At 35.8% G+C, this 16,340-nt stretch overlaps 1 protein-coding gene and 1 pseudogene across 1 annotated transcript in view; one reads left to right on the top strand and one right to left on the bottom strand.

Moving 5' to 3' along the window:
• The window catches only part of LOC148940132 (uncharacterized), a 59,090-nt gene that overhangs the window by 7,076 nt on the left and 35,674 nt on the right, over nucleotides 1-16,340 (bottom strand). The gene's annotated exons all lie outside the window — the stretch shown is intronic.
• On the top strand, nucleotides 14,368-15,744 carry LOC148940133 (uncharacterized; annotated as a pseudogene).

The raw sequence follows: 16,340 nt of genomic DNA, 5'->3' as shown, positions 1-16,340 counted from the left end.
ATGTCTATCAGATACATTTCGAGAAAATACAATGTGTGGGGGGATTAGCTACCCTCCAATCGCTTTGACTCTTAAAAAAGGCAATAGAACTTTACATTACTAATCAAATGAGTCCTCTCCAAAGTTTATGCGACCACCCTATCTATAAAAAACGTATATCTCCCCAGGACATAACTTACAACCTTTTCCCTTAGGGCGGTGGGCACAGGGGGTTTTCATCCTCAAAGACATTATTTTTGGAACTTTCAACTACGCTGAACAAAATGGCTAGCTCAAAATTTCGATCGGATATGTTTGGTGAAATGATGGGTATGGGGGGGGGGGGGGCTCTTTATCCTCCAATCTCTTTCGACTATTAAAAAAGACACTAGCTCTTTCATTCTCCCCTCAAATGAGCCTCTTTCGAAGTTTCTACGAAAACTCCTTCTGTGAAAAGGGCCTTGATCTAAAAAAGATGAAACAAAAATAAATAATATATTGTGCCCATATTAGGGTGTTTCAAAAAGAAGAATTTTTTCAAATCACCTGGAATTGGTATTTAAAATGTGAGGTTTGGTGTTTGTATGCAGTATGCAAATTTTCATATTGATAGGAAATCCTTAAGTGACCCCTCAAAGCATCCAAATTTTCAACTTATTTTGCTATATGCAACGTTAGTAATTATTACTTTTCTATACTGGTTTGCATGATATTAATGGATAATCTTTGTAGCATAATCAATCTTACATGCAGTTTTATTACTTACTTGATGTTTACATGTTCTCTATGATGTTTATATTTAACTCTATGTTGATGATATCTGCCATCTTTAATTCAGACTACACTGATTATTAGTATTTCTGAGTTTGTTATTTCTTTATAGCACTGTCGACTGACTGCTGACTTGAAAAGTGTTTGGTAGTTTCTGAACTGATGGAGAAAAAGAAGGTTACAACGAGGTCTAGTACAGAAGTATGGCTGGTAGGCCAGTTGCTGTCAGTGCTTGATGCCACAACTTGCATGTACCAGCTACCAACAAATGGTCTGGTGTTACGCCAGCTATTTTTTGACCTGAGAACTAGCAAATGCACCCTACCTGATAGCTGTTTACCACTGTATATAAATAATAGACAGTATGATCTTTCCCTATCTCAACCATTATAAAAACCTGGACCGAAATGCAAGTGCTCTGGGGTACATTTAAACAACTATAAACGAAAACGACATTAGATTTTTTCACGATTCGGCAAGTCAGATTTCTCCTTAACAAGGAACTTGACTTCGCCTTTGCAACACAAAATTTTAAAGAACGTAATTTTAAATTTATTTATTCCAATACATATATGAAAATAGGTAATTAGTAGTGCAATGTCATTATTAGATGTTTTTAGGAATTACAAGTAGGTAGATAATTTCGGAGACCACACTGCCTTTCCATGACGATAAATAAAAGTTCAAATAGGGATAAAATCCTTTAAATAGACAGTGATGACGATAACAGTGATAGAAATTCACAAAATACCAGATATTTCGGTCACATATACAGTGACCGTCATCAGTAGTAAAACGTCATCAGTACTGATGACGGTCACTGTATATGTGACCAAAATATCTGGTATTTTTGTGAATTTCTATCACTTTTATCATCATCACTGTCTATTAAAAGGATTTTATCCCTATTTGAACTTTTATTTATCGTTACAAGTAAGTTTTGAAGTCTCGAGTTGGTTTCAAAGGCATTTTGAGAAAGTTTCTGCCAAAATACATGTTCCAGGGTAATTGGACCGCTGATGGCAGATCAAATGAGAGGAGCTGTTTGTACGCACCGATATATATATATATATATATATATATATATATATATATATATATATATATATATATATATATATATATATACATATATATATATATATATATATATATATATATATATATATATATATATATATATATATATATATATATATATATATATATATATATATATATATATATATATATATATATATATATATATATATATATATATATATATATATATATATATATATATATATATATATATATATATAAAACGGCCCAATTAAACTTAAGGTCAGCAGAAATAGAAACCTACGATAAATCAAATTCAAAACGACCAGAAATTACAATTAAAGAATAAAAAAGGAAAGGAGAATAATTGATATGGCTGTACCACTGCATATAAATTTATATAAATGTATATACAGTGTGACTGTAATAATGCAAAAGGTAAATATAACATTGGTTTAAGAATGGAAAGAAAAACAAAGAATTAATTTACAACAATTATCAAGTTAAAAATGAGTTTTATTTGAACAATGCCACAGCGTAATGACATTTGATTATGAAATTTCGCGCTTCGCATTGATATTTCAGTTCCAAAGTTTTATCAATTTTTTCTCAAAGCAAAATTACGTGGTGGGCATGAAAGCAGACTCGCAGCCAAATTAAATATAGTCACTTCCTTTTATCACATGTGTTTATTGATATTGGTTTGATTTTTATTGTCTGTAGTACTGAGGAGCTCATTAAGGAGATAATCAAACACAAGTTTTAATAATTTTGCCCCTTTGTTAAAAAAAAGAGATAATCAAATATTTAAACTACTAAAACTAAAATAATTACTTGCTAGTTTATGTTCCTTGATAGGTATGTCTCTCAAATTCCTGATTCTTAAATTTTACTTCGTAATATGCAAGTGTTCGCAAAAAAAATCCGGCTCACCAAGTTTCTTTCTGCTTTCGCAATTATGAATAATACAAATTTGCACCATTTTCCCGTGACTGACAAATACATACTGACCCGCTAATGTCAGAGTAAATGGGAGGAGCTGTTTGTACGCTCCGAGAATGAAGTGCCAAAAATCATCAGCCGTGATCTTACTGTTATATTATCTATATACAGTGCAGTTCACATACTAATAATGAAGTTTTGGAGCTGTGGGCTTTAGCCAGTCTTCCAACAACACAAAAGCCAAATACTGTGGCAAAATTGAAAGAACAGTATGAAAAGCATTCAGGGATTGCTAAGAAAAAGTCACGCTAAAGTAACAGACAAGCAGAAGTGGAACAAGAATTTTGTGCCCAGTTGGAAAAGCTATTTGATATTGGACATGCTGATTGTAATCAACTTATAAAAATTCCGGATTACATGTGTTTCTTGCAAGACCAGCGAAGCGACAGACAGATGTTTATGGGTGAAGAGGATTTAGAATTCAAAATTCGTCACGGAAAAAGACAGAAGAGGCTCTAGGATGAAGAAAGACGCAGAGAAAAGGCAAATGTGGATCGGGATACATCAGTGATGTTATGTTCAACATCAGTAGAAGAATACAGCCAGCTTTGTAACTCTGAGACTGAATCATCGAATGATGAGCAAGATTATAGACCAAGGCTATTGAAGTTATCTGGCCTATCTGCACAACTGAGCTCAGAAACTGTCATGAATGAAACCGTTCCACCACAAATCCCTTCTCTTGTAATAAATGAGCGTTGCCTGGTTGATGACCCAATGTTTGCTGCTAGCTTAGATCGTACCAAAACAACACCACGAGAAGCTATGTATGTAGTTGCTCCAGCTCTGAAAGCCGCTGGCATTGACATTGAGAACACTGTTATGTCCACTAGCCCAACCTATAGAGCAAAAAAAAATGTTTGTCAGTCAACTGCACAACAGCAGAAAGCACTCTTTCTGCCAGCAACACCATTAGTGGCACACTTTGACAGCAAATTGCTACCAGACAATGATGGCAGTTTTGTTGTTCACATGCCAATAGCAGTTTCAGGCGTAAACATTGAGAAGCTTCTCAGTATTCCTAAACTACCAGCAGGTTCAGGTGAACTGAACTGATGGACAAAGCAGTAATTGAGGCTTTGCAGGAATGGAAAGGAGTCCCAGAATGGCTTGCTGGGTTGTGCTTTGACACAACTTGTTCAAATACTGGTGTCCATTGAGGAGCCATCACAGTCATCCAACAAGCGTCTCCTTTTCTTGGCCTGCAGGCACCACATCCTTGAAATAGTATCTGGTGCTTTTTCTGATATGTTCTTTCCATCCTCTGGTCCTCAGATTGGTATCTTCAGTAGATTTAAGGAGCAGTAGAAATTCATCGACCAAAGCAGTATTGCTGCTTTTGACAGAGACACAGGTAGCAATGGTTGTCTAACAGAACCAGAAAAAGATTGGCTGCATCTGAAGATGCAAGAAATTGTCACCTTCCTGCACCATCTGTTATGTCAAGATAGTCTTCCACGCGATGATTACCTGGAGTTCTTGAAGCTATGCTTGTTAGTTCTTGATGAGAAGAATCCTGAACAAGAACGCACTCACATTAGTCCACCAGGTGCTTACCATCAGGCCAGATGGATGGCTAAGGGTATTTATTGCCTAAAGATATACTGCTTTTGAGAACAGTTTAAGCTAACACCAAATGAACTTAATTCTATGCGACGTAGTGTCCTGTTCGCTGTCACAATTTGTGCCAAATCATGGATCTCTACTCCTAGCAGTTGTGATGCCCCACTTAATGATCTGTGTCTGCTTCAGATATTGGAGTCTTACTCTGCAGTTGACTATCAGGTGGCACAAGTTGCACTAAGGAAGATGAAGGGCTACCTTTTATACCTCAGCGAAGATCTAGTCTAAAGAGAAGAAGAAATCGGATGTTTGGAACAATTATTTTATTTATATCCTTTTTCATCCTAAGTGATCGGAATTAAGCCTTTATTATCCTTTTTTTGGGAAGTTTATTATTGCTTTTTCCTGTAAGTTTATTGTGGGTAAGATTTGTTTTGGAATTCTTCTTTCCTTAACTGTATGTATCCTAGCTCTTCTAGCCCCCTCAGAGAAGGGGGTCAACTATCAAATTGGTATTCAGAAGCTAACATCCCCATAGCTGCCAATGCAATTGCTATATCTCCAATCTCTAGTGATGAATGCCAGAATAACACAATGATAACAGTCTCAGAGTCCCCAAACCCAAAAACTGATTCCCAGCTCAATGATTTTCAGACAGTTATTAGAAAGCAGAAACGCAAAAGCCCTCCACACAGACAGTTAATAGAAAGCAGAAACGCAAAAAGCCCTCCACAAGCCCTCCTGAAATAACAGAAATCCCTAACTCAGTTTCAGCTATGGAATTGAAGAACAAACCTATCATCTTTTTCACCTCAACAGTAAAAGACCAAGTGTTTACCACCAAAAATATCACTAACATTAGAATGAATCTATTCAAATCTTTAAGATGTAGTTTCAGTGTGAATGTTAATAGAAATGGCTCTCTTACAGTTATGTTCCAAGACAGAAAGGACGCCTGCTTGGCTCTTAACCAAAATAGAATTGGTAATATACCAGTTACCTCTGAATGGTGGACTCCACCTATAAAAAACACGCAGAAAATAGTGATGTATAATTTCCCAATCAAACTATCAACAGAAGAACTGAAAGATGGTCTCATGAATAATAAGGGAGAAATGCTGGAGGTCTTGGAAGTCCATAGGATGGGCAAGCCAGATGCTAATGGGCAACTAAACAGTAAGAGTGTCCTTTTTATCTTACCAGTGAGTACCCCGTTTGACTCATTGGTCCTTTTTCGTCAATCTAAAGCTTATAAATCTTACCAAGAAAAGCCTATTCAATGCTCAAAATGTTTTAAGCTTGGTCACTCACCTAAGCACTGCTATTCCTCTCAGACAATCTGCCACACTTGCTTTTGTAATCACCCTGTTTCTAGTGAAATTAGATGTTCTACAGCTCCTAAATTCATCAACTGTTAAGATGACCACCAGTCTACAAACCATAACTTGTGTCCTAAATATATCCAACGGGCCAAAGTTTTAAGGATAGCTCATCAAGAAAATGTCCCATTTCCTATAGCAGGTATGGAGCTTGCTAAGCTTTCCAAAGTCCCATTATCTCAAGAATTAATGAGGCTAAAAAAGCATCCTCAAGCCTTTTACCCAACTCTTGGCCAGGCACTCCGAAAAATAACCAAAATCAGGTTAAGTTAATTCCAATTGAGATAATCATCCCTCATCAGGGTATTGAGCTTTCTAATGTAATCAAAGCTAGCCCAGCTCTCCAAAATCCTAGATTTAGTCAGAAATCATGGGCTGAAAGAGTGGCAGTATCACCTAATATATTCTTTCAAGCAAACACAGCTCAAAAGAGAGATGGTCCTGATATGTCAAAACTAATTAAATATATAGCTTCGGTGAATCAAATCATCCAATCAAATCTGCCTAAAGCCCTTACAGCTACTTTAACTAAAGATATTGCTAGATTCTACTTTTCTAATTCCATCTTTGATTAGATAGGTTATGACTTATCTTCAATTCTCACCAAATATAGAGCATGTTACCTATTACACTCAACCAATGGCAATTAAACTACAGATCCTACAATAGAATTGTGTCTAACTTAATTCAAATAGACTTGGCGATCTCATTTATTATGCATCTAAGAATACAATTGATATAATTTTCATCAGTTTAAGAGAACTAAAATGCCTGGCTACAAGTGCTACAGGAATGACAGATCTACCAATAGAAAGGGAGGAGGAGTTGCCATCTTTGTTCATGATTCAATCTCTCATTCCGCTCAACCATTAAATCTTTACAGGGATGAAATTGATATCATAGGTATTATACTTAACCTGGCTAATGGTAGTAATCTTGTCATTAAATCTTTGTATAGTCAATGAGGAAACAATGATATCCAAACGGTTTTAGAATCTGAACTTTTAGGAAATAATTATTCTATTTTTGGTGATTTCAATATGCATAGTCCACTTTGGGAAAAATAGCCTATAGCAACAAAGCAGGAAGAGGCAGTGAGAATATTCTGTCCAATATTCCAGATACTTTGATGTTCACTCGATTTAATTTCCAAGCCCGGTATAATATTTCACCTAATAATTTCTCTACTATTGACTTACTACTTGGTCCTTTATATTATGATCAAGTTCAGATGGTAAAGGTTCCCTCTCTGCAATCTTATCATTTTACGATTCTAGCATTAATTCAAAATGTATGCTATCCACCTAAACCCCACATAGCATCTTTTAACAACTCCAAAGGGAATTGGCCCCTGTTTTGGGAAATTTTGAAGGAAGCTGATTCCTGCTTTTTATCAACTAGTTCTGATATTAATGCTATTTAGGCCACTATGAAATCCATTCTGTTAAAGTCAGCTGAATCTTCCATACCCATGACTAAGCCAATTTCTTATAAGGGCTCCAAGAGACCCAAGAATTGGTGGAATGAGGAGTGCATGGTTGCAGTACACGTAAAAAGGAAGGCTCGTAAATTGTTTCAAAAAAATCCTTATCCATCTACAGCAATTTCCTATAAGCAAGCATGTGCTAAAGTAAAATTGGTATGTAAGAAAGCTAAACAGTCTACATGGTTCAACTTTAGTGCAGATATTAGCTTCAGAACCCCAATTTCAAAGATACATAATTTCATTAGCCAACTTAATAGTGGTAAGACGTCTAATGATGACCGTAAATATGATATCATGCAGGATGGATCTCCAGTTTCCTCAAATAAGATGAAAGCAAAGTTTCTTTCTGTTATTTATAAAAATAATCGTTCTGATTCTCATTACCCTCGACCTCCATTTTGTACCCTTCCTCGTACTTCTTTACATAAAAGGTCCTTAATCAACCATTTTCCCTAGATGAATTTAATGCAGCACTCAATTCTCATAATATCAAGTCCTCCCCAGGTCATGATGGTATTTATATTCAATTAATTAAAAAAACTTTTTCGCCAAAATAAGTTTTTCAAAAAAAGTAAAGAACTCCAATAAGCCAAAAATGAACAAAAATAGAATCAAATAATCTACCAACCATACAACTACCACAAATCAGTATCAATAAATAAATATACTCCGAAAAAAACCGAAATTAAAATAAGTCAAACCCAAAACAAACAGAATTTAAAATAAACAGGGTTCTAGACCCCATGCGTTCTAAAAGCTAGAATATAATTTGTATTTTACTGAAAAAAATTCAAATGAATTTAGTGAAAAAAATGCGTATGGTCAGTTTAATGAACAAAATAGAATCAAATAATCTACCAAGCATACAACTACCACAAATCAGTATCAATAAAAAAATGAAACCCAAAAACAAACAGAAACTAAAATATTTCAAACTTAAAACGATCAAACATTAATCTGAGTAGGGTTTTAAACTCAATGCTTTCTAAAAACTAGAATATAATTTTACACTTTGTTCAAAATTTTTTTTTTAATGTTTTCACTTTTATAGCCTTAAGAAATTAAAAATTAATTAAGATTTTAGGGAATAAATATAAGCATATGTACATTAAAATGACAATGAAATTTTTTTTTAGTGAATTCATTTGAATTTTTTTCAGTTCTTTACTGAAAACGTTTGACACTAAGAGTTCAAAATCCTGTTCTATGGCCAAAAAAATTTATTCGTAATTAATTATATTTCTAAAAATACCCTTGAAAGCAGTTGCGTTGTTTCAGGCGGGCAATGAATTTGAGAAAAATGATTCTATAGCCCAAGCTCTGACTTTTCGGATGGCAGGGGTGTGTCCAGGATTTTTTAGGAGGGGGGGGGGTGCAAAATAGGTTGATCCTATAAAAACAATTTAGGGGGGCGCAAAATAGGTTAATCCGATAAACTTTCGTTAAAAGCAAGTTTAATTAACGCAAACTTGGGTTATTTAAGTAAATTACACTACTTTAGACTACGCTAGGCGGGCGGGTGCCCCCCTCTGGATCCACCACTGTCAGATGGAGATCCATCCCCCCCCCCCCCACCAATAAAGTGTTCTAGCTACATCCCTGCTTGGGAGCTCCGATTCAACTGTAATTCCCAGTAATTTTAACATGACTGCTAATAAGGTAATTTTTAACATGAGAAGAATTGTTATTGTAAGCTAGTCATCATTCGAGCTTAAATTATTACTAGACGCCCACCAATGTATGTATTTATAATTGGTCAAGAAAATGTGTCAAAAACGGTATTAGTTTTTTTCTTTTTCATTTTAATTTTTCAATTGTGTTTTTATTCCGCATTCACAGAATTTTCATTCAAAATTTTCAAGGGAAATGCTACATTTTCGTCTAAATTACTACGGAGAAAAAATAAGCAAAGCTAGTTCATTAGATTCGGCGCGTTTTTCGTCTATAAAAGCTTAGACATTAATAATTTGATGAGTCCAAAGACAATCTATCCTTCACAAATACTTTAATTGCTTAGGCTATTATCTATAGGTTTAGTTGTTTTCTCTTGGAAAATTCTCCAATTCCATTAAGCATACTCCCTGAGGAAAATTACTCCCCCCCTCCAGTCATAGTTGAAAATACTTTTTTTAAATTTAATTTTGATTTTTTTTTGTTTTAATTCATGCCCAGACTTAACCAACACATGATGTAACCAAGACTTAATCTGAATAGGGTTCTAAACACTATGCTTTCTAAAATCTAGAATATAATCTGTACTATACTGAAAAAAATTAAAATGAATTCACTGAAAAAAATGTGCATTGTCAGTTTAATATACATATGCTGATATTTATTCCTTAAAATCTTAATTAATTTTTTTTTTCTTAAAGTTATAAAAGTGACAACATTAAAAAGAATTTTTTAAAGAATTTCTATATAAGACTTAAAAAAAAAGAACACATTTTTTGGGCCATAGAACAGGAATTTGAACTCTAGAGTCAAACGTTTTCAGTAAAGAACTGAAAAAAATTCAAATGATTTTACTAAAAAAAAAATTCATTGTCAGTTTAATGGACATATGCTGATATTTATTCCCTAAAATCTTAATTAGTTTTTGATTTCTTAAGGCTATAAAATTAAAAACAATAAAAAATTTTTTTTTAATAAAACACAAATTATATTCTGGCTTTTAGAAAGCATCGGGCTTAGAACCCTACTCAGATTAATTTCTGCTCGTTTTGAGTTTGACATATTTTAATTTCTGTTTGTTTTGGGTTTAATTTTTTTTTTATTGATACTGATTTGTGGTATGCTTGGTAGATTATTTGATTCTATTTTGTTCATTAAACTGACCATGCACATTTTTTTCACTAAATTCATTTGAATTTTTTTCAGTAAAATACAAATTATATTCTAGCTTTTAGAAAGCATGGGGTTTAGAACACTACTCATATTAACTTCTGCTTGTTTTGAGTTTGACTTATTTTAATTTCTGTTTGTTTCGGGTTATATTTATTTATTGATACTGATTTGTGGTAGTTATATGCTTGGTACATAATTTGATTCTATATTTGTTCATTTTTGGTTTAATGGAGTTCTTTACTTTTTTTTGAAAAACTTATTTTGTGGAAAAAGTTTTTTTAATTAATTTCTGTTCGTTTTATATTGACACAGTCTTTTTCAGGGAGAAATACAAAGCCTCTTCTAGACTTAAACAACTATCCCTTCCATAAAAACCTTAAATACCCCTGGGATAACTTACAATCCTTGCCCCTTATCTGTGGGGTTTGTTTCAACCCGACAAGCCAGGTTATATGATATTTAGACTATTTTGTATAGAATGGCTGTCTCAAAATTTCTATTAGATGTATTTTCTATAGATATGACAATATTTATTGTTTAAAATCATAACTAATTTTCGACTGCTTAAAGTTGTAAAGGTTTAAAAGAATTTTTATCAATAAAGTAATAATTATATTCTGGCTTTTAGAAAGCATAGGGTTTAGCATTAACCTTTGTTTGCATTCTGTTTTGTATTAACTTTCCGTCAAAGACTGAAAAGCCATTCTAATCCTTTCATATCAGCGTGGGGCGTGGGGGGGGGGGCTAGTTGCCCTCCAATCACTTTCGACTATTAAAAAGGGCACTAGCCACCCCAATTTCCAACCGAATGAGCCTTTTTGAAGTTTCTACGACAACGCCTTCTATAAAAACCTTATACGCCCTCAGGGCATAACTTAAAAGCCTTGCCCTGAGGGTTGTGAGGGAGTGTCCTCCTCAAAAACATATTGTCTATCTGGAAAACAACTACGCTGAACAAAATGGCTATCTCAAAGTTTTGATTGGATGTGTTTGGGGGAATAATGGGCGTGGATTGGGGGGGGTGGCTAGTTGCCCTCCAATCTCTTTTGACCATTAAAAAGGGAACTAGCCACTCCAATTTCCAATCGAATGAGCCCTTTTCGAAGTTTCTACGACAACACCTTCTATTTAAACCTTATATGCCCCCAAGGCGTACCTTAAAAGCCTTGCCCCGAGGGTTGTGGGGGAGTGTCCTCCTCAAAAACCTATTTTCTATCTGGAATACAACTACGCTGAAAAAAATGGTTAACCCAAAATGTTTATGGGATGGATGGGGGGAAATAATGGGCGGGGAGGGGGGGGGGGCTAGTCGCCCTCCAATCACTTTCGACAATTAAAAAGGGTACTAGCCCTTTGAATTTCCAATCGAATGAGCCCTTTTGAAGTTTCTACGACAACACTTTCAATAAAAACTTTATATGCCCCAAGGGCATAACTGACAACCCGTGCACTGAGGGATCTGAGGGGGTTATCATCCTATAAGGCAAAATTTCCAGAACTTTCAACTACGTTGAACAAAATGGAACTCACAAAATTTTAATTTGATGTGTTTGGGAAATGGTGGGCGTGAGAGGGGCGTTAGTCGCTATCCAATCACTTTCAACTATTAAAAAAGGCACTTGCCTTTTAAATTTCCAATTGAATGATCCCTTTTGAAGTTTCTACGACAAAGCTTTCTAACAAGCCTCATTTGCCCGCAGGACCAAACTTACAACCCTTACCATGAGAGATGACGGGGTAAGGCCTTTAATCTTTGGGAACCTAATTTTAAAGACTTTGAACTATGTTGTATAAAATGTTATCTAAGTATGTTTATTGAGGGTGTTTGGGGAAAATTGGGATCTAAGGTGGTGCTTTTTTACTCTCAATCACTTTTGAACATTAAAAGGGTGCAATCCCTTTGAATTCCAAATCGAATTAGCCCTTTTTCAAGTTTCTACAACAAAGATTTCAATAAAAACCTTATATGCCCCCAGGGCATAACTTATAATCCTTGCCCTGAGGGTTGTGGGGGAGTGTCTTCCTCAAAAATATATTTTCTATCCGAAAATCAACTACCCTGAACAAAATGACTATCTCAAAATTTTTATTGGAAGTGTTTGGGGGAATGATGGGTGTGGGGGAGGGGGGGCTTGTTGCCCTCCAATCACTTTTGACAATTAAAAAGGGCACTAGCGCTTTGAATTTCCAGTCGAATGAGCTTTTATTGAAGTTTCTACGACAACGACTTCTATAAAAACCTTATATGCCCCCAGGACATCACTTAAAACCCTTGCCCTGATGGTTGTGGGGGAGTGTCCTCCTCAAAAACGTATTTTCTATGTGGAAATCAAGTACGCTGAACAAAATGGCTATCTCAAAATTTTGATTGGATGTTTGGGGGAATGATGGGCTTGGGGGGGGGGGGGGCTAGTTGCCCTCCAATCACTTTCGACTATTAAAAAGGGTACTAGCCCTTTGAATTTACAATCGAATGAGCCTATTTTGAAGTTTCTACGACAACACCATCTATAAAAACCTTATATGCCCCCAGGCCATAACTTAAAACCCTTGCCCCGAGGGTTGTGAGGAATTGTCCTCAAAAACATATTTTCTATCTGGAAAACAACTACGCTGAACAAAATGGCTATCTCAAAATTTTGATTGTATGTGTTTGGGGGAATGATGGGCGTGGGGGGGGGGCTAGTTGCCCTCCAATAACTTTCGAGTATAAAAAAAGGCAATAGCGCTTTGAATTTCCAATCGAATGATCCTGTTTTGAAGTTTCTACGACAACGCCTTCTATAAAAACCTTATATGCCCCCAGGGCATAACTTAAAACCGTTGCCCCAAGGGTTGTGGGGGAGTGTCCTCCTCAAAAACATCTTTTCTATCTGGAAATCAACTACGCTGAACAAAATGGCTATCTCAAAATTTTGATTGGATGTATTTGGGGGAATGATGGAGTGGGGGGGGGCTATTTGCCCTCCAATCACTATCGACTATTAAAAAGGGTACTAGCCCTTTGAATTTCCAATCGAATGAGCCTTTTTTGAAGTTTCTACGACAACGCTCTATAAAAACCTCATTTGCCCCCAGGGCATAACCTAAAACCGTTGCCCTGAGGGTTGTGGGGGAATGTCCTCCTCAAAAACATATTTTCTATCTGGAAATCAACTACGCTGAACAAAATGGCTATCTCAAAATCTTGATTGGATGTGTTTGGGGGAACGATGGGCGTGGGGGGGGGGGGCTAGTTGCCCTCCAATCACTTTCGACTATTAAAAAGGGCACTAGCCACTCCAATTTCCAATCAAATGAGCCCTTTTCGAAGTTTCTGCGACGACTCCTTCGATACGAAGTGCCCGGGTATGGATAAAAAAAAAACAAAAAAAAAAACAACACATTGTGCCCACATCGTTCTTTACTTAGGCAGCGCTAGCGCGCTGCCTATGATGGATTTTTGAGTCCCCAGAGGTTTTCCATACTGCCCTCTTAAGTCTGTATAATCTTGTTTGGTCAAGCCAAAAGTTCCCAGATGCTTGAAAAATTGCCCGGGTCTTACCTACTTTAAAATCTTCCTAACCATCTAGTGACCCTAGTTTACCGTACTATATCTGTTTTACCAGCTTTCAGTAAAGTCCTTGAAAGGCTTATTCTATCAAGAATTGAGTGGTTTGCTGAAATTAGTAATCTTTTTCCAAGTGACAAACAGGCTTCAGAAAAGGACATAGCTCTGTAGATAACATCACTCGCCTTGAAAGTGATGTTTGTAACTCTCTTAAAACCAGACAGGCTACAATGGCAGTCCTATTTGACTGGTCAGATGCCTATGGAAATGTAGTCCATGATATATTGATTGATCTTTTAATTGACCTAGATTTTCCATACTCTTTCATAAGTTTTATGAAGTCCTTTTTAGATGATAAAAGTTTTTATGTTCAACTTAATGAGTATAAGGGAGTGATAAACCCCATTACTAAAGGTCTTCCTCAAGGAGCGATTTTGAGTCTCCTTCTGTTCAATTTGTATGTCTCAGAATTCCAATTATCTCACTCATTGTTTGGCCTTTACGCAGATGATCTGATTATTTGGAAGTTTGCAAAGAATATCGTAATTCTTCAAAGTCTTATTCAACAGGATGTTTAATTAGTTCAGAGATCCTCTTCAGCTTTTGGTTTTACAATTTCAATTAGTAAAACCAAAGCCCTTATATTTGCTAATTGCTCAAGAGATTCTCCCAATCCTCTTCAATTTTTCTCTAGTGAAATTCCATATTGTAACTCAGCAAAGCTACTTGGCCTATGGATTGATTCTAAAATGTTATGGCATGCACATATTAATTCTTTGAAATCCATGATCATTCAGAGACATGCTGGAAGTGAATGGGGATGCCACCCTAAAGTTATTCCGGATTTTTATTAATTATATATCAGATCTAATCTAGAATATGGTATCCAATTCTTCTCAATTCGTTCATCATCTGCATTTAAAACCCTGGAATCTTTACAAAATTCAGCTATTCGAATTTCTCTGGGTTTGAACAGGCACACTCCTCTGTCTAAATTAAAACAACTGTCTGGTTTGGTTTCCCTAAGTAAAATGAAGAAATACTTCTTGCAAATTCAAGCTTATGGAAGTAAGCATTTTGTGTATAAGCATACCTTTGCGTTGAAAGCAGCTTGCACCGATGGTCATTCATCTTGGAATCAGTTTCAATTGGAGGTCCCAAATTGGAGTCAGTATTCTCCCTATGCATACCCCTTTACTGATACTCTGCCGTGGGAGATGAATCCAACTATTTGTCAAGCAGAACTTATTCCAATAAATAAAAACCAAATTCCCAATCACGAGATTCAGACTATTCTGGGTGAGCAGATTTCGAAGTTGTACTCTAATCACAGGAAAATCTATTCTGATGGATCCGTTCAGAATGGGAGAGCTGGAGCAGGAGTATATATCCCATCCGTGAATCTTAACCTTTTTCACCCCTTCCTTTGGGGTCTTCTATTTTGTCTGCTGAATTATGTGCCATTCGCTTGGCTCTAGATGTTCTCTTAAATGATAGCATTGTGGAGGAGAATATTCTTTTCCTTTCTGACTCCAAATTGGCAGCACTGTTGCTGATAAATTAATGGAATCGCCAATGATAAGGACCTATTCAACATTAGAAGACAGCTTCTGAACCTCCATGCTAAAGGAAACCAGATTTATTTCCAACATGTTCCAAGACATAAAGTTATCAAATATAATGATACTGCTGATGTACTGGCATCCAAGGCTTCTTTGTTAAATCCAGGTCCTCTCTCCGACCTCAACTCACGTGATATGATTAGGCAAAGATCTAATGTTAATCAAAGTAAATTGACTTTATCTCCTTTTCATTCCAGACTACATACAGTGCTATATTACCGTCTGAAATCAGGTGCCCTTCCTCTCAATAGTTTGTTATTTAATTGGAAGCTACATCACTTCACTCTATGCCGGGTCTGCTTTGCAATGGATGAAACGATCCTAAACATTTTATTCGATTGTCAGCCACTGAGTGTGGAGACTATTTCCCTTAAACGCCTATGCTTTATGGCAAATATTCCTCATAGTTACACTGCAATCCTGAATTCGAACCTGCCTTGGCACGTAGATAAAAAGATTTTTAAGGCATCTATTGACATTTTAAAGAAAAGTCTAATTGATTAGTGTTTATATTTGCATAATGAATCCATTAAAAAGAAGGAGGCTATTCATCATTTGTTCTGGAGAGTGCAGGAGTGATCATGAAGAGCCGTATTGGTACCGGCCGGCCTGTAGGTCATAAATTGCTGGGGAAAGGTGACTCAAGTACCCGCACTTACCACAACCCATCAAAAGAATTGAAAAGTTTAATTGGGAGGATTGGTTTGTTTTAACTGATAAGAAGAATTGGTTACAGTTGAGGACAATGGATTTCTATATATCTGGTGACACTTTTTGGAGAATCAAAGGGGTGAAAGGACTTATACCCTACTACAAATTTTTGGACCTGGAACTGTTAAAAATACGTTTCACTTTACTAAAGAACAAAAGAGGCTCTGCCTTTAAAGATTTGAAGGGACAATAACCCCTTCAATTCGATTAATGATTGAGAATGATTACTGAAACATATGACCATTGAAATAGAATAAAAAGACTTTTAAATCTAACAAGAAATTAGCGAAAAGGGCAACGAGTTGAGGAGGGGGCAACTCCCCTCATATACAGAATAATTTCGGTTCGTTTTAAGTTTCAATGTTGCTCTTTATTTTTCTATTTCAAAT

The sequence above is a fragment of the Artemia sp. Qi Xiang Cuo genome, chromosome 20 (genome assembly GCF_049724085.1).
Source record: "Artemia sp. Qi Xiang Cuo chromosome 20, ASM4972408v1, whole genome shotgun sequence".
NCBI lineage: Eukaryota > Metazoa > Arthropoda > Branchiopoda > Anostraca > Artemiidae > Artemia > Artemia sp. Qi Xiang Cuo.
Note: the sequence above shows the minus strand (reverse complement) of the source record. Positions and strands in the feature narration are given on the sequence as shown.